The sequence below is a fragment of the Giraffa tippelskirchi genome, chromosome 4, assembly GCF_054371585.1.
Source record: "Giraffa tippelskirchi isolate mGirTip1 chromosome 4, T2T-mGirTip1v1.2.pri, whole genome shotgun sequence".
In the NCBI taxonomy this organism is placed as follows: Eukaryota; Metazoa; Chordata; class Mammalia; order Artiodactyla; family Giraffidae; genus Giraffa; species Giraffa tippelskirchi.
In genome coordinates, this window is record NC_137278.1 from 108,167,811 (window position 1) to 108,193,576 (window position 25,766).

General features: G+C 41.7%; 1 long non-coding RNA gene across 1 annotated transcript in view; it reads right to left on the bottom strand.

The window, feature by feature from the left end:
- The window catches only part of LOC145503723 (uncharacterized), a 90,288-nt gene extending 70,813 nt beyond the window's left edge, over positions 1–19,475 (bottom strand). Inside the window, exons 1-2 of the long non-coding RNA XR_014051684.1 lie at positions 19,287–19,475; positions 956–1,044 (exon numbers count right to left, since the gene is read on the bottom strand). This is a non-coding gene — a long non-coding RNA (uncharacterized LOC145503723). The remainder of the gene's footprint in view (positions 1–955; positions 1,045–19,286) is intronic.
- Between the last annotated feature and the right edge of the window lie 6,291 nt (positions 19,476–25,766).

A 25,766-nucleotide genomic window follows, 5' to 3' on the forward strand; every position in this document is an offset into this window, starting at 1 on the left:
GTGATGAAGTATTTGCAATGGCACGATTGTTCTCATAGAAGGAAGCAAAGGGCAGGGGGTAGTCCAGGACAAAGTAACTGGGTATTTTTCATGACCAAGTTCTGCATATTTTAGAACTTTCTGGGCTATTTTCCAGGGAAATTAAAGAGGAAATTTCCTATTTCCCATCACAAAATTATTTAACTCTGCTTTCTTTCCAGGTGGCACTAGTGGTAAAGAACCTGCCTGCCAATGCAGGAGACGTTAAGAGGCACCGGTTCGATCCCTGGGTTGGGGAGATCCCCTGGAGGAGATGGCATGGGAACCCACTCCAGTATTCTTGCCTGGAGAATCCCACGGATAAAGGTGCCTGGAGGGCTAGTGTCCATGGGGTCACAAAGAATCCCAACTGAAGCATCGTAGCACACAGACAGGCAGTTCAGAAAACCCAGAATGTGGGAGAATGGCCACAGAAAGGTTCATGCTTGTTTTACCTCTCCACTGTCATTATTTTAAACATGTGTCATACCGGAATGTTGTTAGTTCGTGACACAGAAAACACAGATAAGCAGGTCTTGGGGCTTTGCGGGTAAGGAAGAGAACAGGGTGTGTACACTGTATACACTCCAGCCTGGTGTCACTGTGGTCATTACTTACAACAAATGAATGACATAGTGCCACGGGCAGAAGATAGAAGTGATATTGCTTTAGAAAATAATAACCTTACAAAATAGGTGGTCCTAAAAGCAAGGAAGTGATTATCACAAAAGCCAGGATAGAGGTGACTTCTAGAAGGGAGGGAGGGAGTGTGGTCTAGAAGGTAAACAAAGGAGGGGCTTCTGGGCTGGCCCTGTTCCCTGTCTTGATTGAGGGGTGTTCACTTTGTAATTATTGATCATACTATATATTTCTGTTTTCTGTTTATAGACTCTATTTCATAATTTTCAAAAGGTTAAAGAAAGAAAATATAACCCACCCTTCATTGAGGAAAAAACACCTTACTGCAGAGTAGGCTTTTAAACGTCTTTCTCTGTTGATGTCTATGTTCTTGCCGTAGATTGTTATCTGGAAGAAAAAGAGGAGGGAGGATTTTTGAGGTGGCATAGGAGACTGCGGTTAATGCTCCATTATAGATGGCATACCAGAGATTTTTTCACTACTGGAGTATGTTTGGGGTATATTTTTTAAGAGACTAACTATCCTAAAGTCAGAAATCAGTTGGAATTCACAAGACACCAGAAAGTTCTCCGTGGAGTAGGCAGTGTTCACAAATCAGCCATCAGACACAAAGACAGGGGCTACAAACGGGGCTGTGAAAACATCAGAATAAATAGAAAGTTTTAAGATGATATTAAGAACTCAGTTCTTCTAGTTCAGGGCATAGCAGAGCCTCGGGGCCTCTATGTGAAGAAAATCCCTCCTGTGTTTGGCATCTGAGTGACTCACCCAGAAAACCATCCGCTGCGTGCAGCAAAAAGGAAATGAATCATGGAAGTTTCTGACCTTTGCCCTTGTCATCCCAGTACAGGGAAACCACCCACAGACAGTCTCAACAGAGCTGAAGACAGGGCAGTCACACAGGGCACAAATGATGTAAATCTGTTGGGAGAGGACAGTGAGACAACGAGGTCTGGATAGTGCAGCTCAGGAGTATGGATAAGCACGGATTTCCTGATACAACAAACCTAGCAGTTGATATATTGAAAATGGATAACCAACAACTGCCTGGCACAGCAAACTCTGCTCAATGTTATATGTCAGCCTGGAGAGGGATACATGTGTATGTATGGCTGAGTCCCTTTGCTGTCAACCTAAAACTCTCACAACATTGATAATCAGCTATGCTCCAATATATAAAATAAAAAGTTAAAAAAAAAACAAAAACAAAAAACTAGCAGTTGAACTGGCATTGAAGACAGTTGGGTAGGATCCACTGACCTGCTGCCGTCAGCAGTTATTGGAACCTGTCCCACCAGTTGCTGGGCTGGGGGTGGGAAGGGTAGAATAGAGGACAGTATGATCTGATGCCCCTTAGAATCTCCATCGCAAGTTTGATATTTGGAGAATTTGCTTTACTGGCTTAGATGTAGGCCAAACTCATGTGAGTATGACAGTTGCAATGAGTTTGACAGAATCATTTACACTGAAGAAGGTGGGAACCCAAAGTCTGCATTCAGAAAGGCAGAGAGTTTATAATAACTGGCAGAGAAGTCTTAACACAATCTGAAGAATGATCTACAGCTCTAGTCCAATACATCACTTGGTGATTTCATTCTTAAACCAAGTCAGGATGCCTTCAAAATATTAATCAAAGAGCTAAATAGAGTTCATCCAAAAACATGAACAAAGTAGAAAGAAAAAGATGCACACAGAAGAAAAAAAAAATTCCCTGTCACTTAAGGGACCAGAAGGAAAGTGTCTAATGGCCTACATTACTGAACAAAAGTGCATTCAAGGACTATACATGGGAGCAAGATTGCTCTCAGCCTCTCTGCTAACCCACCAAAGGCAAGGGAAGAGGTGAGCTGTAAAGTTCGAAGTCCTCAGTTCCCTGCTGAGCTGTAAAGTTCAAAGTCCCCATTTCCCTCCACTCCAGGTAAGCTTTCTAGTGCAATTTTTCTCCTATGGGTCTACAAAAGGTAATACAGCTTCTATATACCTTATCACAAGAGAATATACCATCCCTCCAAAACGCATCACCCAAGCTTTTACCCTCAGTATGAACTCAGCTAAGAAACCTTGCCCTGGCCGGTTAGGAGAGTGGGAATTAAGCACTCATATGCCACACAGCTTAAATCAGAACTCTGATCTGTGCTTGGTGACTCAAGTGGATGGAGGACATTGGATACCAAATAATGGTCCGATCACAGGTCATGAATGCAGATTGGACCTTAGAGCCTTTCCTCTCCTTTCCACCTCCCACTTACCCGACTCTGGCCACTGTTACATTCTCACCCACTCCAACAGAATCCAACTTTATTAGAGAAAGGAGATTAGTCACTACTAGGTAGACAGGATTTCTCGGACCACGCCCTGTTACTGCCTTCAGTATTTACTGATGGATATGGAAGTGATTCAGTCTTCTCTCAGAGCACAGACTTAAACGATGATCCTTTGCACACTATTAAATTATTTGCCTAATTGGTATCAGGGCATCCCAGTACTAACTTCCCACGCCCTTTATGAACTTCTATCCCCATTTCTTCAGGGCTTCCCAGGTGGCACAGTGGAAAAGAAACTGCCTGCCAAGGCAGGAGATGCCAGTTTGATCCCTGGGTCAGGATGGTCCCCAGGAGAAGGAAATGGCAACGCACTTCAGTATTCTTGCCTAGGAAATCCCATGGGCAGAGGAGCCTGGCAGGCTACTGTCCACAGGATTGCAAAGAGTCGGACATGACTGAGCAACTGAGCACAGAGAAAGCCCATTTCTTCAGTAATTTTAATGAAAAAACTAGTATCTTTTCTGTGATAGTAATAATAATAAACTTTTAAATAGCTATCGTCTAGTCAATACTCACCACATGCTAAAGGTTTTATAAACATTCATTCTTTTAATCTTCATTGTAACCGTATTATAATAGGTACTATTTTCATCCCTACTTTATACATGGAAAACCACAAATTAGAGAAGTGGTGTCACTTGCCCAAGTCAAGCCAGGATCTAATTTTGGACCAAGTAAAGTAAGTCACTAAGATTTAAGCCCAGAGCCATTCAACTTCAGAATCTGAGCTATTCATCATCACACTCGAGGTCCTAGGAGACTGACGTAGAAGACAAAAGTGAATTGTATTTGTTGCCCCATTAATTTTTCTCACCTTTTGCTTACATTCAGGTAGATAGTAAGCAGTAGAGGGAAATGTAATAAAGTTTTATTTCCATGTGGACGTCCCACCTGTCATCTATAAGTTTTGTTTTGGTTTGGTTTGGGTTTTTTGGTTTTTTTTTTTTGTATTTCTTTCTTATGAGTAAGAAATGAGAAAGGAAGAAAACTAATAGCAGAAATCGTAGAGTTTTTAGCTTGATTTCCCTGCTCCTTGATAATGGGGATTTTGACCTTTCTGAAAAGATGGTTTTTCAAGCTTGACCAATAAAAGCCCCATCAGAAATACCTCATCAAGCACACACTGAAAGGAACCAATCGAGTTTAGCTTCTCATTTGGAATTCATGGTCTGACTTTTGCTGGAAGCAACAGTAAAGGGAAGCAAATGACCTCTGATCTTCTACCTCCGAGTTTAACCTGAGCTAACCTCTCAACACTGTGCTGTGGGTCTGGCATATGCTTTAGAATTGTAACAATCACTGTGTAGCAATCATAGGAGAATTAGATAGTTTGTCTCTAATGAGTACCTGTTCACCAGAACTTGGCTTTTAATAGCTATTTTAGTCTGTTGCTGATGTACAGTACAGTTGGTTTCTGATTAAGGACCTCACGAAGTTCAAAACAATATTTTCTTTTAATTAGCAGCTTAGAGGTTTGGAATTTCTTTGGCTAATTGGGGTTCTAACTATGGGAAGAGAGAAAAAGTATTGCCGAGAGAATCCAACTTTTAGATTTCAACTGAGTATCCCAAAAGTTGGAAATAGTGTAGAGAAACTAAAATCTTTGGGGGAAGAGAGAAAGAATTATCTTGATTCTCTTCTGATTTGGTTTAAACTCCATATTGTATCAGAAGTTTTGTCCTTAAGAACATAGGTTTTAGAATCAGAGGGATCTGGTTCAAATCCTGGTTCTCCACACTTATCAGGTCTAACTTAGGCAAGTTATTTCTCTCTGTGCAGACTGATCTCCACTTATCAAATGAGTTATGACAACTAAATGCATCTTCTATGAAAAGAATCCAGCACAGTGCCTGGCACAGATTAAGAACTTAATACATGGCACCTTACACAAGAAAGGAAGGGAGGGCGGGAGGAAGGGAAGGGAGAGAAGGGGAGAGAAAGAGAAAGGAGGGAAGAGGGGAGAGAAAAGGGAGCAGGGGCAGAGAGAAGAAAAGGAAGGAGGGAGGGAGGAAGGAAGAAAGAAGTCTATATTATTTCTCCAGCCAACCAGTTTGAAAACTGTAGATGCCAAAGACAGTATGACCTATGCAGCCAGGTAAGGCACAGCAGCACGAGATTCACCACAAAATACTGGCTACAGAGCAGATTTTGCTCAAAGAAAAGTCTGTTTAGGACCCGTTCACAAGAGCCTTAGTGATTTTCAAGGCATTTCTTTCCAAGAAAAGCTCACTCATATCACATTCCCATGGACTGGAAAGGGGACACCAGTGGCCAAAGACTGAGAACTTGCCCCTTCACTAGCTGTAGAGGGAGAATTTGCTAAGATAACCAACAATACCTGGCATCGAAGAAAAAGGCTTTTGAATCCAAACCCAGCTAATTGGCAGAAAGAGAGGATTGAACAAAGGGAGTCCAAGAACCATGCAGAACTAGAGTGTGAGTTCCATTTAAGCCAGAGCCATTAAACAACTTAAACCAAGTGACTTGAACCACGTAGGTCTCCCACACCCAGAAGTCTGGGTCAAATAACTTCTTTCCCAAATAAAACTGGTGGGAAACTTTCGAGTGGAGTTTGATAATCTTGAAACAAAATAGTGATGGCAATTTTTATACATTTTACTCCAGCTGGCAGTCTCACCATGGACTTGGCAAGGGGAGAATCACCAAGACTTGCCCAAATGAAGTTTCATCATTAGCGATGCATAATTGATTTCTGAATGAAATTGAGAAAACCACAAGTACCATAATGACGGTTAAAACACATACACACATGCACAAAACCCCATTCCGAACCTAGTTGATTAGAGTCAGAACAAAAATGCAAACCAAATTTCAGTATATAACAAGCCGTAAGTAATGAAACCGGGGGGGGGGGGGCAAGTCACAAAATGAGCCAAAGAGAAAATTGCCAAGTTCTCACAGAATCTACAGAGAATGGGAGGAGAAAACATAGTGGCTGAGAGAAAAAGATTCAAGAAGGAGACTGTGGGAAAATGTGAAAGTGCCTTGAGGAGGAGCCAAGTTTTAGTGGGTGGGAGAGATGAAACGATAACATCTACTGGCCACCTCAGCTCTGACCAGCTCTGACCTGAAGGATCAAGAGCCTCCTTAAGACCCTGATAGAAGGAAAGGACCTCTGGAGCCCGGCTGTGGGCAGGAAGAGCCTCAGTCATCTCAGATCCACTGGGCCAAGGATATGATTGTGAATGACAATAATGACAACAATTAACATAATAATATTTGTTCAGTCCCTCCATTGTTATAGCTGTTGTTTAGTTGCTCAGTCGTTGTCTGACTCTGCGACCCCATGGACTGCAGCATGCCAGGCTTCCCTGTCCTTGACCATTTTCTGGAGTTTCCTCAAACTCATGTCCTCTGAGTGCCATAGAGGGCTTTTTTCTTCTGAGATCCTTTGTAGAAAGATTGTATGTTCAGTTAGTCATGTCCAGCTCTTTGTGACTCCACGACCTGCAGCCCGCCAGGCTCCTCTGTCCATGGGAGTTTGCAGGCGAAACACTGGAGTGGGTGGCCATTTCCTTCTCTAGGGGATCTTTTCAACCCAGGGATCAAACCTGAGTCTCCTGCACTGGCAGGCGGATTCTTTACCACTGAGCCACCAGGGAAGTCCGTGGAAAGAATAACTCCCATCTATTCTCACAGCTCCTCTGTTCTGAGGAGAAGTGGCAGAAGGGCTCACATGGCCGGACTGCAGGAGGCCGGAGATGGAGGAGGCATTCAGTGACTCAGCTGGACCTCAGCAGCTGGAAGCGTGGAGCCACGACACGCTGCTCAGCCCCTCCATCTGCCATCTGCCATCTGAGGCTCTGTCTTCCCCTGGGATTCAAGAGGTTGCCACATACTGGCAGCTGCCCCAGTTATCAGCTCCCTAGGATGACTGCAATCCTCAGTAAAGTCTTGCAAAGCAGGGCAAAGAACATCGGTTTCTTCTAAACAGCCTTTCTTCACCCATTCCTCACCCTTGCTTTCATTTCCCTCTTCACTTGGGTGAAAGGGTACAATCCAGACTTTGCTGTTTGAAAAGGCCTATCTCACTGCTGACTTGACATTTCCACCTGGATGACTGAGAGGTATCACGGACTGAACTCATCCACAATGGACTCACAATCCACCCCTCCTCTGCTCCAAAAAAGTCCTGCTCCACCTTCACATCTCCCGCTTCATTTAACTCAGCCCCTTCTCTTTGGCCTGCACCCCGCCCTGTCCCTCAGCAGATGCTGCTGGTTTCCCATTGGAACAGACCCAGGCGCTCACCACCTCTCCCTTGGAGTTTTACAGTCGCCTCCGAACTGGCCTCTGTGCTTCGGCCCCGCCCCCTCCGTGGAACCCTGCAGGCTGACTGGTCTGTTCAACTTTAAGAAAGGTCACAGCACCTCTGTGCTCACCCTCCCATGATGTCCAGTCTCAGCTGGAGTAAAAGGCCAAAGGCCCAGCACACTCTGGTGCCCAGAGCCACTCTTCCTCGGTTTCTCCTTTCCCCCTTTCTCCCTCCACTCCAACCTTTGGCCTCTTGTTACTCCTTCAAATATGTGAGTTAGTCTTGGGTTGCCAGATTTAAAGACACTTACATTTTTTTCTTTTTTAAACAATTTATTTGCTTAGTTGCTCTGAAGCATGTAGTATCTCCCCGGATTGGGGATCGAACCCCTGTCTGCTACATTGGCAGGCAGATTCTTAAACCACTGAACCACCAGGGAAGCCCGAATAGCCAGATTTAAGAAACAAAAATAAAAGACACCATTTTTTTCTAGTATCATTATGCCTCCCAAATTGCATGGCACATACTTGTATTTTTAAGTTATATATAATTTATATGGAATTCACATTTCTGGTATTTTCTCTGGCAAGCCCAGGTGCACCCCCACCTGGAGCCCTTGGCACTGCTTGTCCCCGGGGCCTGGATACTCTTCCTCTGATGCACATGCGACTCACTCGGTCACCTACTGCAATCCTTTGCTCAAATTCCACCTTGGGGAGGCTTCACTAATCACATGAAAAATTACAATCTGGTCTTCCTACCTTCTTTCTTCTCTTTCATTTTCTCTGAAATATCCCTTATGCTTTATACTGTTGGTATCCCCCAAGTGAAACATAAAAACCCCATGAGGGCAGGTTTGGATTTTTTTTGTTTCTGTACTGCTTTGTTCACTGCTGTGTCCCTGTATCTAGAACGTTACTTGACACCTAGTAGACTGTCAATGGATATTTTTTGAATGAATGAACAAATGAATGAACCTCTCAAAGCTGCTGAGAATAAAACGGCCAACATCAAATTGCCACTGATTCAAGGGTTTTTATACTCTAATCTCCATTCATTTTGAGATGACAAAAAGAAGCCCACCTCACTCCCAACTGAGCAACCTCTGACTAAATCACCTTTCTTGACCCCCCACAATAGGGATTGTCTCATTAGATATCGATTTTGACTTCCCTGGTGGCTCAGATGGTAAAGCGTCTGCCTACAATGCGGGAGACCTGGGTTCAATCCGTGGGTCAGGAAGATCTCCTGGAGAAAGAAATAGCAACCCACTCCAGTATTCTTGCCTGGAAAATCCCATGGACAGAGGAGCCTGGCAGTCTATGGGGTCGCAAAGAGTCGGACAAGACTGAGCGACTTCACTTCTTTACGTTTGAAAGCACCAAACATCACAGAATTCATGTAAGGCATTAGCTTACCTTGTTTAGCACTTTACAAAATACCTTCAGTACATAAACTCCTTCCAAAGGCCTTAAATACTATAGAACCAAATTCAAGAGAAAGAAAGATTTTCACAATGGGAAAATGTGGTTTCTGTCATAATGATTATGTCTGCATAATACCCAACCCAATGGAAAATAATTCAGTACAATCTCTGTCTTACTACCCTGCTGAAAATGTCCCCTTTAGAATCCAACTGAAACTGTTAATGTGATCATAAATAACTTGTGAAGATATATTCTCACTGGATAACAGCCTGTCTTTGTATGTTGTGTGTGTGTGATTCTAAGAGACCTACAGCCTGCATCACCTACCCCGAATAAGGCGAGTTCAATTAGTTATGAAATGTGTGACGGTTTTATAATCATCAGTCTCTTTGGTCTTTATGTTGCAGCATGTGAAAAGAAGTATGCATTGCTCTGTGCTCCAGGGTGAGCCAGTGTACAGCCTCTCTAATTTTCAAATGGAGAGGAAAAAAGCCACTTAGAAACTTAACTCATTCACATACTGCAAGCCAGTTTTCTTGAGTCCTTCTGGAAAAAGCTGGTGAACACAGGTGTGTGCCTTGGGCTGTCAGTGCAATGGTTCACAGCCTCGGCTACACCTTGGAATCATTTGGGGAGCGTTAATTACTCACTGATCCCCAGATCCTATTCCAGAGTATCTTATATAATTAATCCTGGGTGTAGCCTGAACCCTACGAGTTTTTTAAAAAACTTCCTAGGTGAGTCTGAAAAACAGCCAAGGGAATTCTCTGGCAGTCCAGTGGTTAGAGCTCTGCATTTCCACTGCAGGGTTCAATCACTGGTCAGGGAACTAAGATCCCGAAAGCCATGTTGTATAGCCAATAATAATAAATAAAAATTAAAAACAGCCAAGGCTTGAGAACTACTGTTTTAAAACTTCCTAGAAATGCACAATGAAATGTACCTTTTTCAGTTTGGATGAGAACCCATGTTTCCAGGTTTTCAAAGTTTCTTTCCAGCGTATAGTGAAATATGTGAGTTGGAAGGGGACAAAAAAAAAAAAACTCTCTCAGATTTTATCTAAAATCAATGTGTACTCTGTGAGGGGAAAAAAATTATCCAGGCTTTAATATAAACAAAGAAAGTTTCAGTTCAGCAACCCTGGGAAACTCCCCAATTTAACGTAGCCTTTCAATGAGTCTCCGATTCTCACGTGCCATAACTGTGGCAGCAGAAAGAAGAACTGACAATGTGCTCTTTATTCACACCAAACACGCCAGTGGACTTCAAAAGAAAATCAACATTTACAGTTTAATTACTGTTTATTCCCTGTATTCAAATCAGCTTTCTGTGGCTGCCCCCTTCTAAATGTTCAGAAGGGATTTAATCATCTGATCTAATTCTTACAAAGAATAGAAAGTTATCATTATGACAGCACACTGAAAAAAATCATTAAACAAATGCAAACTAAACTGGATGAAGCATAACCACATTGGCTATTTAAAAAAAAAAAAAGAACTCTGTAAGATAAATCAGATCATTTCTTAATAAAAATCTAGGAGTTAAAAAAAGCTTGATTCCAACTTCCTAACTGAGTTTCAACCTGTTGCATCTATACTAGCAGAATGAAATGCATCAGTGGAAAATATTAGTGTTTATAGTCAAAGTAGTACCATCCAAAGCAGTGCTATCCAATAGAAATATAATGCAAGCCATTTCTGTAATTTGAATTTAGTAGTAAATGTATTAAAAAGGGAACAGGTGACATTAATGTTAATGATTTATTTAGCATTGACCTTCAAATAACCAAAATACTATTGCTTCAATGAAATGAATATTTAAAAAATCATCAATAAGAGAGTCTACACTTTTTTACTACATTTTTTTGTACTAAAAAAATATAGACTCCAGTGTGCATTCTATATGCATAGCTCATTAGAAAAGACCCTGATGCTGGGAAAGATTGAGGGCAGGAGGAAAAGGGGGTGACAAAGGATGAGATGGTTAGATAGCATCACCGACTTGATGGACATGAGTTCGAGCAAACTTTGGAAGATAGTGAAGGACAAGGAAGCCTGAAGTGCTGCAGTCCATGGGGTCACAAAGAGTCGAACACAACTTAGCAACTGAACAACAACAAGCCGTGTGTCAGGTGCTCAATGGGACCATGTGTGTTCATGGGGCTCCTTTAGTGGAAAGTATGGGTCTGAATCAACCCAATAGCCTGAAAATTAAAGTGAAGATGTTGTCTTCTGGTTTTTACTTTTTGCCAAATCACCTTTGTGACTCTGCGACCCCAGGGACAGTAGCCCACCAGGCTCCTCTGTCCGTGGAAAATCCCCAGGCAAGAATACTGGAGTGGGTTGCCATGCCCTTCTCCAAAGCACCAGGGCTTCCCTCATAGCTCAGTTAGTAAAGAATCCACCTGCAATGCAGGAGACTCCAGTTCAATTCCTGAGTCGGAAAGATCCCCTGGAGAAGGGAAAGGCTACCCACTCCAGTGTTCTGGCCTGGAGAAGTCCATGGACTGTATAGGCCATGGGGTCTCAAAGAGTCGGACCCGACTGAGCAACTTTAACTTCAAAGCATCTTTAGCTGTGCTCAACAGAAGTCTAGGCTTCATGACAAATGACCCATGCTGAGCACTTTCTACCTATTAAATATTTTTTTGCAGCTTTGCTAGAAATGAGAAATATAGTTCAGTCCTTTTCTGCACTATTATAATTCATGTTAGCTTTCCATTAGACAAAAAAGAAGAAATCTGATTGAATTTGGTCTCAATAACCCCAGAAAATTAATAGCAACTTTCACCAACATATGGTCTATCCATGCAGACACTTGTTTTAAGACCTTCTTTCCCTTTGTTAGTAATATTTATTGATTAAATTCAGATGACTCACTCCACTTTTATTAACTGCAGTATTTGGAAAATGTTTCACAAACACCTAGGAAGTAAGAACAAGCATTTTTCAAATCCTGGGATTCGAAATTTTATTACAAGATCCTGACAGCAGAGTTAGCCTCTCATATAGTGCAAAGGACTACCATTGTAGACAATGTTTTTACAACACCCAAGACACTTAAGCTTATTCTTAACTTTCAATGACCTATCCAACAGGACTTGTTTAAATTTAACCTAAGTCAACTTCCCATAATATCTAGAAGAGATCTAGGCAATCTTTATCTAGGCCTCTTTCCTTATACTCTTTGAAGTTACATTATTTCTTAATCACTCTTCAGCCATTGGTAAACACACTGCCTTCTCCAAATCAAACAAAAAGTCTCCATGTTCTCCAGCTAGTAGATGATGTCAGAAGAAAAAAGTGAAGGAAACATTTATATTTATGCCACAAGTCAATGCATCATGACCTTTGCCTCTGCCTTTCAAAAAAGCAAATCAGATAATGAAAAATGGCATTGAGTTTATCACAGGAATGAATTTCAAGAACCCAGTTATCAGTTTTGTCATTTACTAAGAGCGCTGGAGTGCAGTCATAATGCGCTGTGCAAACATAATTTGTCTTCTTTGCAATGGCTTCATTTTTCCATGCATGAAGGCTGTACATTTTAAAGAATCTTTGCACATAACAGAGTCCTTATAAAAAGGAATGGGGAATTCTGAAAGTTGAAAGGTGTATTTTTTTACTCTCTTCTGAAGGATACAATCTCACCATTGGAAAGGATTTCTGTTTTGATGTATGCAGTACCCAAAAAACCAGAATCTGCCATGAAAGTCTATTACTTACATCAATACACCAAACCTGAACTCCCTCCACAGCCTAACCTCATACAATCCATCGTTTCATCTCACTAGCTGCTTTTGTATAATCTTCCCTCCTATCAGGATGGTTTCTTTACTGTCCCTTCCACTCCTCAACCCCACATACTTATTTTAATCCGCTTGTCTTTACCCATTGCTTTTCACACACCTGGAGTATCCTCAATGTCCAAGTGAACCCACAAACCAATCTTGATAAAAGTACTGCACTCTATACCTTATCACTTCTAGGTTTGGGTTTGCAAGACTAAAATTCCCAAGGCTCCTTTATCGCCCATAATAGTAACCGTTGCCTGGCTTGACACTATAATCTAATTAACTAGGATTCCCACAAGAATGCTTGACTGAATCTAACAAAACACCTTTTATTCTCAATTGTGCATTACAAGGAAAGGAATATTTATTCAAGGAAAAACTTATTGCATATGCCTGTGTTTTTTATGTGAAATGTCTGGGGTTTTTTATTCTGCTAAGATATACATATTATAAAATTGACCACTTACACCATTTCTAAGAGTACAGTTCAGTGGCATTATGTGTTGACACAGTCACCTTGTTGTACAACCATTATCCCCATCCATCTCCAGAGGTTCATCTTCCTAAACTGAAACTACCCATGAATCAGTAACTCTGCATTCCTCCCATCCTGCTTTCTGTCTCTGTACATTTGACTACTCTAGATACCTCATATAAGAGGAATCACACAATGTTTGTCCTTCTGTGTCTGACTTTCTTCATTTAGCATAGTATCCTCAAGTTTCATTCATGTTATAGACTATATCACAATATCCTTCCTTCTAACATTCCACTGTATGTACCTACCACACTTTGCTTACTCATTATCCATTGATGGACTCTTGGGTTGGTTCTCCCTTTTGCTCTTGTGAATAAGGTTATGAACATGGGTGTACAAATATCTATTCAAGTACCTGCTTTCAGTTCTCTTGTGTGCATACCCAGAAAGGGAACCGCTGGCTTGTATGGTAAGCCTATGTTCAATTTTGTAAGGAACTGCGGTACTGTTTCCCACCATGGCTGCCTCATGTTACTTTCCCACCAGCATATGCATGTATTTTTCAATTATAGCAAGATACAAAGAAATAGAAATGTAGGGTTCCACTAAAAGACACTTTTAATATTTTCAACCATTATTTAATTTCACTCTAATATTACCAAGAGATGGTAAAAACAAAACTTTGCCCCTAACCCTGAGCATTTTTGAGAACTTTGGGTCTTTCATACTACACGTATAAATTTGGTCTGGTAGGGGCTCAGGGTATTTTAGCATCAAACACTCAAACTCACCTGCAGACAATTTCCTTTGGTCTTTGTTTCTTTATTTCCTCCCCCCACCTTCTTTTTTTTTTAACAGAAAGCAATGTTATCTGAGACAAACTATCAAAGAAAAGGCTTCGTTTGCCCTTTGAAGCTTTTTCTTAATAACCTCTCATTCCCATGTCCCTCACAGCAAAATGAAAATTCCCATAATTTACTTAAAAAAAAAAAAAATCAGAAGTTTCCACAGTAGCTTGCTCTTAAAAGTTCACACATAGGTCTTTTGAAAATTTGGAAAGTATTCTATTTCCCTACCTCAGCTGTCTCCCACTGTGATCAACCTTGCATCTGCAAACAACGAATTAAATTCTGTTTTAAATCCTAGACACATTGACTGCTCCTGCTCACCTCTGGTACAGAACTAGGATGTTACTGAAATACCAGTTGGTGACAGAAATTAATTTCTTAAATCACAAGGAAAAAAAAAACACTAAAGTCATATAAACAGGAGTCTTGAAATATCTGACCTGACCACTTCCGAATTAGATTGTCTCTCTTCTTTAACCGACGTTTATTATTATTGCTATTATTTTTATTATTTTAGAGCCTTCCAAGACACATAGCACTTAATCCCATTCCATATTATTATCCCCTTGATTTGTGTGTTTCATTTTGTCCTCCCAGCTGCAGCGCACATGTATGTGTGCTAAATTGCTTCAGTCGTGTCTGACTCTTTGTGACCCTATGGACTGTAGACTGCCAGACTTCTCTGTCCATGGAATTCTCCAAGCAAGAATACTGGAGCGGATTGCCACTTCCTCCTTTAGAGGATCTTCTCGACCCAGGGATCGAACCTGCATCTCTTACGTCTCCTGCATTGGCAGCCGGATTCTTTACCACTAGCACCACCTGAGAAGCCCCCAGCTACGGTGTAAATTCCTTCAAAGGTGGCTCTGGATCTTCTGTTTCTTTTTATTCCCAAACTTTTCCTTAACATGGCACTCATTCATGGCTCCAAAGAAAATACTTGTCTGACTGTTTTATTGCCTGAGGACTATGTCAGTTCACACTGTGGGCTCCCAATAAAATATTCATCAACAATCTCTTTCTCTATGGGTTCAAATGAATCATATCTGAATTTCACACTTTTTTTGAAGTCCCTGACTCACTAACTCCAATATCTAACCAGTGATCTGACCATACTCAGGTTGACCAAACAAGGGCACAGGTGAGGCATATGTCTTGCTGTCTTACACCTTGGGCGTGCTGCATTCCTGAAATGATTTAACAAGATTTCACCATCTTAAAATCACCAGACAACAAATAGTCAGCAAGTGGACTGTCGAGGAGAGGGGAGACACTTGGAAATACCAGAAATTCTGCAGGGAGGGACCCAGTTTTAAGTGAGGAATAAGTCTTCAACAAGTCCACTTCATGGGCAAGAAAAGAGGCAGCGAATGCCAAAGCACACAGGACTGAAGTGAATGGAAACTGTGTGCATTTTCATGGCATAATCTATTTGCCCCCATGAGGTAAGACAGCCAATCATAAATGGAAAAGGGCTCTTTACTCACAGGAAAGGATGACGGCAACCTGACAACAAGTGACAACAGTGATCATAGCAACTGCTGAGCACTGAATTTGTACTTAAGCAATTGCTAAGTCACTTTTTTTTTTTTTTAACAACACCCTTGCAAGTCAAGTATTAAAATACCTACTCTAAGGTGAGGTTATTTAGATTAAATATCACACCCACTTAGGAGCTGCCCTGGTATTTAGTCCTAAAGCCACTGGACTCCAAAGTGCGTGCCACATATTTTATCAGTCAGACTAAGCCACAGGGGTCCAGAGAATGTGCTTTAACATCCACTTCTCGGAAGAGAGGTTGGCACTGGCCTAATAACCTTGAACACTCTGCTTTACAGCCTGGTATGTCAAGAGTTTGTCTAAAGTACCACGAGAACAGCACATAACCTTAACCTGACTATATAATTTGTCACCCAGACCAGATCTCTATTTCCTGGGACAAATGTTTAATCAACTGGATCACCAGGAAAATAATCATTAACTTGGACTATCCAAAGCAAACTAAGATATAACTACGTACTACCGTCTCCTACCTAAGGCAGCTATTTCTGATAGCAACACTGTAAATTAAGTGACCAACTATTTGAAGTATTAAAAAGCTGAAGTAGTTTTAGGGACTTCTCTGGTGGTCGAGAGATTGAGGTTATGTACTTACACTGTGGGGGTGTGGCTTTGATGCCTGGTCGGAGAACTAGGATCCTATAGGCTGTACAGCATGGACACAAATTTTTTTTAGAAAAAGTATTTTTAAAGCTAGGTCAACTGAACTATAATTTACATACAGTAAAAACTGACTATATTAAGCATACAGTTCTGTGAATTTGAACCATCATGAGTTGTATAACTGCCATAACAATCGAGAATAGAATATTACTCTGCCAAATTTAGAGCTAATCCTCTCTCTGATTCCAGTCTGTCCCTGTAGTTTTACTTTCCTTAACTGCTATATTGAAGGAATCCTATAAGATAGTTTTGGGGCCTGTCTTTTGTCAGCCTAACACATCTGAGATTTATCCATGTTGTTGCATGGACCGGTAGTCCATTCTTTTTTAAGTAGTTTCCATAGTGTGAATGTACTCCAGTTTGTCCATCTATTCATCAGTGGATGGATATTTGAGTTGTCTTCAGTTTTGGGGTGATTTTGAATAAAGCTGTTAGTAAACATTCACATATAGGTTATTGTGTGGACATGTGTCATCATTTCTCTCATGTAGATATCCAGGAGTAGGAATGCTGGATTATATTGGTAAGTGTAGGCTAATATATAAGAAACCAACAACTAGTTTTTCAAAGCATTTGTGCTTTTCTGTGTTTCCACCATTAACCCTAATTAGGGCCAGCATGCTAGAGAAATGCTATTGGCATTTGCAGTTGCATCTTTCTCAGTGCGTCATATCAAGTTACTTCAATTTTCAAGGTGAAGATTCTGAGAATCCTAGGAGGGTACACAGTTGATAGGTGGTGAAACTTGGATGTGAAAACAAGAACTTGCTTTTGACTCTGTTACTTGCTGCCTCTGTACCAGACTGGAGTGAGAAATATTTGGAAAGACTTTGTGGAAGCCAGTGTGGGAGGCTCTTGAAGGTCAAACAGGTGAATTGGGGTGCTATTCAGCAGAGATTAGGTAACTATTAAAAGATTTTGAGCAAGATGGTAAGATGTCAAAAGCAATATCTGGGATAGATTAACTGGACCACAATACAAAGAGAATTGGAAAAGGGAAGGCTTAGTGTCAAGTGAGTGAGTAAGCCTTTATCTAATGAGAAGCCCAAACACAAGCTGACGAAGATCCCCCAGGTTTCCTCCAGACATGGTCCAAGGAGCAGCCACAGCAGAACCAGAATCAGGCCACAGGCCTTGCACGATCTTAGTTCCCCAACCAGGGACTGAACCTGGACCCTGGCGATGAAAGTGACAAGTCCTCACCACTGGACTGCCAGGGAATTTCCACATTAGGCTTTTATTATGTGTAGACGCCTGGGCCACGTGGAGACCTCTGTTGAACCAGACTCTCTTAAGTGTAGGCCCAACTGTTGACATTTTAAACACACTCTCTGGGTAGTTCTTAAACACATTAAATGACTTAAATAATTAAGAAAGCAAGATCAGGGCTTCCCTGGTAGACCAGTGGTGAAGAGTCTGCCTGCCAATGCAAGAGACGCAATTTTGATCCCTGATCCGGGAAGATCCCTCATGACACGAAGCAACTAAACCTGTGCGCCGCAGCTACCGAGTCTGTGCTCTGGAGCCAGAGAGCCATGACTTCTGAGCCCCCGAGCTGCCACTGCTGAAGCCTGTGCACCCCAGAACCTGTGCTCCACCTCTCGAGTACTTGTGCTCGCCACAACCAGAGAAAAGCTCACATGGCAACAAAAACCCCGCACAGCCAAAAATAAAATAAATACAATTATTTTTTAAAAAAAGAAAGCAATTTCAGCTAAATCAGGTATTAGCAAACTTTTTCTATAAAGAGGACTTTTCGGGCCATACAGTCTGTTGCCTGAACCAGCTATATGATTTGTGAGGCTCATTGAAAATTGAAAATGCAGAGTCCCTCATTCAAAAATTGTTAATAGCTTCAAGATGGATATAGCAGAATATTAAACCAAGAACCAGACCCTCCTACCTGGGTCTCTCTACAACTGCTCAAGTTACTCGGCCAGGATGCTGCCGTGTCTGTCAGAACTAGTCAACTCTGCAATACAATTGACCCTTAAACATGGGTTTGAACTGCACAGTCCACTTACACATGGACTTGTTTTCTGATAAATATGTGCTACACTACTACACAATCCACAGGCCCCTATATCTGAGGATTTGGTACCCAAAATATGGAGGACCAAATATGACACTTGAGCATCCACGGGTTTTAGTATTCACAGTGGGTCCTGGAACCAATGACTGTAGATACTAAGGGATGGGATGACTGTATTTGTCTCTGCCACCATAACACAGAAGCAACCATAGACAACAATGGAATAGACATCTATGGAATAAGCACAATTTCATCTGGAGGTTAATTTGGCTAGGTAAATCTTCAAGTGAATTTCATTTGTGCTGACAGTCTTACTTAATACAAAGGAATGAACAAGTTGCACTGACTGGGTTAAAAAACAAGGCTGCTTAGACACCAAAAGAGCGTTCTGCACGCCAGAACTTCTCTGAGGCAAGCATTGTTCATGGCTTGTCTGTCATCTCTACACCATAATTCAGCTAAAATTCACTTCAAAGACAGTGAAAATCTGTTCAATTCTAAAAGATTATCCAAAAAGTAAAGACAGTTTTTGTGTCTGTGTCAGAAATCAGATTACAGCAATATGGGCTTTTCTGTCAAAGTAAACCAAGAATAATTTAGAACCAGTTGAAATTGCAACTCCCATCTTGACAACATTTAACCAGCTTTTTCCTGGATGTTAAGAATCCACTAAGTGTTAAATGTGTCCTACTTATCTGACTTCATACTACTCTCTTCTGCCACACAACATTTCAGACCTTTCACCCTCTCCACTAATAAAATTAGAACCACTCTTAAAAACTGAGATGATATATCTACCTGGGATAACATTTGTGAAAAGCAACTAGCTCAGATACACAGTAGGTGCTCAAAAAATATTTGCTCTTCTCTGATGATAAAATCATACAAAACCAAAAAATGAATGAAAAACAGCATAATTTCATGAGAAGAGGGGGGAAAAATGCTGGCAAGTTTTCTCGTCTTAATTGTTCTGGTGCCCATGGCCATGACTGTTTTAGGAAAACATATGCTGCACAGCTGCAGCTGCAAACCTGATTACCTCTGAATTAATAACATGTAGGAGGGAAAACTTGCAGCTGTGAGAGCGAGCGTGCCAACGAGAACCCCAGTGCAGTACAATCCTGTCCACATTTGTAACTGTTCATTTTATCATAAATATCTTTAAATAATCCTAATAAAAATCCAACCCCTGGAGGAGAGGAAGCACAACAAAAGCAGTCAAACTTACCACGGCCATTTCTTTGCTCTGGGCCAGCCCCTTGGGGGTCATTGTCGTCAGAGTCCCAGCTGGTTTTCTGTCTTGGGCCTCTGGCTCTGAGGACGAGGAATCTTTCAGCAGCTAAAGGGATCACAGAGGGGAGACTGCATGCACCTTTCAGCGGTGAAAGAGCTAGCATTCACCAGCTACACAGCTCACGTCAAATACAGGAAGTTGGAGAAGAAAAATCACAGCTGGGAATTTCTGCTTAAGGTTCATCTTTCAAGAGCAAAACTAATGTAAATACCACATAATGGGAGGACTGGGGGAGAGGAGTTGGGAAGGCTTTGAGCAAAGCGCACAGATGCTTCCTTAAGACACAGTGTTTCCCTAAACAGGCACCAAAGGGAAGAAAAGAAGGAAGTTTGTTGGTAACTTAGGATCTGAATAATCTTGGGTTCCGTCAGTTCAATTGCTCAGTCATGTTCGACTATTTGCAACCCCATGGACTGCAGCAAGCCAGGCCTCCCTGTCCATCACCAACTCCCGGAGTTTACTCAAACTCACGTCCATCGAGTCACTGACACCATCCAACCATCTTATCCTCTGTCATCCCCTTCTCCTCCTGCCTTCAATCTTTCCCAGCACCAGGGTCTTTTCAAATGAGTCAGTTCTTCGCATCAGGTGGCCAAAGTATTGGAGTTTCAGCTTCAGCAACAGTCCTTCCAATGAATATTCAGGACTGATTTCCTTTAGAATTGACCTGTTTGATCTCCTTGCAGTCCGAGGGACTCTCAAGAGTCTTCTGCAATACCACAGTCCCAAAGCATCAATTCTTCGGTGCTCGGCTTTTTTTATGGTCCAACTCTCACATCTATATATGACTACTAGAAAAGCCATAACTTTGACTAGATGGACCTTTGTTGGAGAAGTAATGTCTCTGCTTTCTAATATACTGTCTAGTTTTGTCATAGCTTTTCTTCCAAGGAGCAAGCATCCTTTCATTTCATGGCTGCAGTCACCATCCTAATTTTGGAGCCCAAGAAAATAAAATCTGTCACTGTTTCCATTGTTTCTCCATCTATTTGCCATGAAGTGATGGGACTGGATGCCATGATCTTAGTTTTTTGAATGCTGAGTTTTAAGCCGGCCTTTTCACTCTCCTCTTTCACTTTCATCAAAAGGCTCTTTAGTTCTTCTTTGCTTTCTGCCATAAGGGTGCTGTCATCTGCATATATGAGGTTATTGATATTTCTCCTGGCAATCTTGATTCCAGCTTGTGCTTCATCCAGCCTGGCATTTCACATGATGTACTGTGCATATAGGTTAAATAAGCAGGGTGACAATATGCAGCCTTGTCATACTCCTTCCCCAATTTGGAACCAGTCTGCTGATCCATGTCTGGTTCTAACTGTTGCTTCTTGACCTGCATACAGATTTCTCAGGAGGCAGGTAAGGTGGTCTGGTATTCCCATCTCTTTCAGAATTTTCCACAGTTTGTTGTGATCCACACAGTCAAAGGCTTTGGCATAGTCAATAAAGCAGAAATAGATGTTTTTCTAGAACTCTCTTGCTTTTTCGATGATCCACCAAATGTTGGCAATTTTATCTCTGGTTCCTCTGCCTTTTCTAAATCCAGCTTGAACATCTGGAACTTCTCAGTTCACATACTGTTGAAGCTTGGCTTGAAGAATTTTTAGTATTACTTTGCTAGCATGTGAGATATGTGCAATTGTGTAGTAATTTGAACATTCTTTGGCATTGCCTTTCTTTGGGATTGGAATGAAAACTGATATTTTCCAGTCCTGTGGCCACTGCTGAGTTTTCCAGATTTGCTGACATGTTGAGTGCAGCACTTTCACAGCATCATCTTTTAGGGTTTGAAATAGCTCAACTAGAATTCCATCACCTCCACTAGCTTTGTTCGTAGTGATGCTTTCTAAGGCCCACTTGACTTCACATTCCAGGATGTCTGGCTCTAGGTGAGTGATCCCACCATTGTGATCATCTGGGTCGTGAAGACATTTTTTGTACAGTTCTTCTGTGTATTCTTGCCACCTCTTCTTAATATCTTCCGCTTCTGTTAGGTCCATACCATTTCTGTCCTTTATTGAGCCCATCTTTGTATGAAATATTCCCTTAGTATCTCCAATTTTCTTGAAGAGATCTCTAGTCTTTTCCATTCTATCGTTTTCCTCTATTTCTTTGCACTGATCACTGAGGAAGGTTTTCTTATCTCTCCTTGCTATTCTTTGGAACTCTGCATTCAGATGGGTATATCTTTCCTTTTCTCCTTTGCCTTTAGCTGATCTTGGGTTAGCTAAAGATTCCTCCATCCATGGGATTTTCCAGCAAGAATACTAGAGTCGGTTGCTATTTTCTTTTCTAGGGGATTGAAGCTGGGTCTCTCGCACTGCAGGCAGTCTCTTTACCATCTCAGCTACCAGGGAAGCCCAATCTTGGTTTAACCCTGGATAAAGGCTAACACCCACATTATCAAGATTAATTAGCAAATTCATCAGTAAGAGTTTTGTTAAAGTCAAATAATCCTGACGTTCCCCATTCCTATGTAAGAACACTTAAAGGATCTGAAAAACATACAGAGTCCCACACTTGTCCTAGAAGTTTTAACTCCATTTTTATTGGAAAAAAAAGATGTGTTCTTATGAAATAAGGAGGATTGAGTACTAACCAATTTGGTAAACAATCTAAATGCTATGGGATTAGAAGAAAGAGGAGAGTAGTTGGCAAAGTATGACTTCATCTCTCTGAGTTCAGATTCCTCACCCATAAAATGAATACTGCTTGCTGCATAGGTTTGTAAGTATCATCATAAAAAAACTGTATGCCTGGCATGCAGTAGCCCAACGATCATCAGCTAAATCTGAATCTGAAGGAAATGTATGGAGGCTATGGTAGGAAACGACCTGAGCCTGTGAACAGGACACTTGTATTAGGCAGCAACGGAAACTGGGCCAAAAAAACAGCAAAGGTTTGTGTTGGGCTCCAGGTACCCTGAGGTTGGAAGACAACCGTGGTCATGGAGCTGGGTCATGGGGTTTGTGGTTAACACTGAAGGCAGCAGAACTCATTTGGTATTTGAGGTGGTATGGCAGAGACTGCCAGCTCTGCTCCCACCTTCACCGTCTCTTCATCTCCCTGGGCACAGGTAGCCCACCTTCCCAGACTCCTCTGCAGCTACATGTGGCCATACAGTTGAGAACCAGCCAACAAAACATATGTGGAGATAATGTGCCCCACTTCAAGACCTAGCCCATGAAACACCTTTATACCTCTTCTTCCTTGCACTCCTCCTCTTCCAATTGATTTGGACGCAACTTCAGGGGAACCTTGAAGGTGTTGTGCCAGAGATGCTGGAATGCTCAGGGACTTCGTCAAACGGAGGCCCATTTCCAGTTTAGAAGCATCCTAGACTGTTACTGAAAAATTTTTTTTCACTGTACTGATACATTTAGGTCTTTTTGTTACCATAGTTTAAAGTGACAATCCTAGCTAATCTAGCTACATAGCTGAACGGTGAAAGCAGTGCTTTAACAAAATGGCATATCTGGGATCAAAGAAGGAATAATAAAATAAGAACTACCATGAAAGTATTAGTCACTCAGTCATGTCTGACTCTTTGCAACCCCATGGACTGTTGTCTGCCAGGCTCCTCTGTCCGTGGAATTCTCCGGGCAAAAATACAAAAATACTGGAGTGGGTTGTCATTCCCTTCTCCAGGGGATCTTCCCAACCCAGGGATTGAACCCAGGTCTCCTGCTTTGCAGGAAGATTCTTTACTGTCTGAATCACAGGGAAGCCCTAAGAACTGCCATAGTGAATGCTTTATGTGATAATAATAATTTATGCAATGCTTAATATATGCCAGTAATTGTTTAAAGCACTTTGTGTATATTTTGTGTATCAACTAATTTTAATTTTCTGAACTCTTTTAGATCAACACTGCTATTATCCACATTTCACAAACTAATAAACTGAGGCATAAAATATTTAAACACTTTGCCCACAATTACATAGCTGTACATAAGATCTCATTTGGTTCTTCCATTAACTAATTCTCTGAGGTAAGTATTATTATCCCCAGAAGACTGAGACTGAGAAGTCAAAATATATTTGAGGATACATGTTCAGCAAGTTGGAGATGCTGGACTTGGCCCCCAAGAAACTTCAGAGCTCATATCCTATCACCCAGCCTCTCTCCCCACAGTCTGGAACTCAGGAAATCAGCTTGGTGTCTGATTTGGTTCTTGAGAACCAAAGAAGCTGGAGGGAAAACTTTATTTACACTTTATTGTCAGAGCTAATTATTCAGTGGGTTGATCTATCTCTCCATCTCTCGTTAGTACTATCTTTCGGTAAAGTTCCATACATGTTACATTTCCTGAAGGGATTCTAGACTTCTTTTAGCTTTCTTCTATGAGAACGGCTGTGATTGAAACTTAGGGCCTCCTCAGGCACTGGATTAATAGAGGATAATTAATTAATTAATAGAGGATTAATAGAGGGACAGGTTGATTAACAAATCCTTTAGAAGCTACTCAGAGTAAATTGCACGTTTGTTTTCTTTTTTTTAATTTGAATGGAAACTGGTGCCAGCAACAGAAAAGGATGTTGCAGCCAGACAGGATAAGAAAGTCCCCTGAGGGCCACCCTTCTGAAGGCGGACAGAGGCGCTGAGACACCAGCAGGAGACCTGCCTTCTACTCAGGCCTCTTCTCTGCAGTGTCTCCTCCTCCCCTTCAGTCAGCACTCTCCATCTCTTTCCTCACCCTGTATCTTATATTTCAGTTTCAGCCACACTGATTGAGTACACACTAACCTGAATGCATTTCAACCCATCACTTCAGCATTTGTATTTTATAAGGTGTTTATCTAATTCTAATTTGGCGGGGGGGGCGGGGGAAATCCATGGTTTGCTATAAACTGAATTCCATGCCACCTTCTGACAGGTAGAGAGCTAACTACCTCAAGAGCCTATATCAGACCCTTCAAGTGACATGTATTTGCTTATTTGTCAGCGAGTTCATTCAGTTTTTATTCACTCAGGTTTTTAGCACAGACCTCATCAGAGCTCCTAGTCAGTAGGAAACATTCAATAAATGTTTGTTGAATAAATAAAACAAAGAAATATTGATTAATATGTACTCAATGGGCTTCCTTGGTGGCTCAGATAGTAAAGAATCTGCCTGTAACGCAGAAGACCCAGGTTCAACCCCTGGGTCAGGAAGATCCCCTGGAGAAGGGAATGACTACCCACTCCAGCATTCTTGCCTGGAGCATCCCATGGACAGAGGAGCCTGGCAGGTTATAATCCATGGGGTCGCAAAGAGTCAGGCACAGCATAGCAACTAACAACGTGTATTGAATGAATATGAAAAATGAATAAATGAAAGGGGAAAGACATGAGAGACTAAAACCACACAATGGCGGTTGTCTGACCCTCAAGTACTCTCAACCACACACATGCACACATATACACACCACCATCACCCGCAACCACGGTTTCCTAAGGCCTGGCTTGGGAATAGTGACAAGAGACCACTGCTTGGGGTAAGTGGTGACAGGAGCCGCTAGTCCTTGTCACTAAACTCTTTCAGCAGGAGCCAGATTAGGAATCCTCCCATCTTCTCCCCTTCCTAATGGGGACAGGGGAACTCTTCATCCTGTGTCTCCCTGAGCCTGAAGTCAGCTCCAAACTCAAGACTCACCGGAAGAGATTTTGTTTTTACTGCACTTAAATTCCCTCCAGTTAGGACTGAAAGTCTGGCTAGCTCTTACTTCTGTCATCCTAAATTAAATACTGCTACCTTCTCTCTTACCTTCACCTCTGCTAAGGGAGTCTCTAACAATGTGTTGTGAAAAACCACTGTGTAATTAACAGAGGTACTGTGGTAGCCTTCACAATCAAACTAACAATGATTTCCCACATAAATAACAATAGCAGGAGCAACAGACAGTATGCTTCAAGCCATTACCAGATGCTAGGTTTTATGTACACTTCCTTTCTTAATTCTCTCAACAACTCTTTGAGATAATATTATTTTTTTTATTATCCCCTTTTATAGATAGGGAGGGGACTTCCCAGGTGGCGCAGTGGTAAAGAATCTGCCTGCCAATGCAGGAGACATAGGAGACTCAGATTTGATCCTGGATGGGGAAGATCCCCTGAAGTAGAAAATCCATGGACAGAGGAGTCTGGTGGGATATGGTTCATGGGGTCGCAAAGAATCGGACATGACTGACCACACACACACAGATGAGGAAAATGAATCTTAGAGGCACAGAATTGCCCCTAATCACACAACAGGGAAGCTGAGACTAAAATCCGATTACAATAAACTAAATGTTCTTACAACTAGTTTATCAGGCTTCCCTGATGTCTCACAGGTAAAGAATGCTCCTGTTCAGGAGACGCAGGTTCGATTCCTGGGTCAGGAAAGTCCCCTGGAGGAGGAAATGGAAACCTATATCAGTATTCTTGCCTAAAAA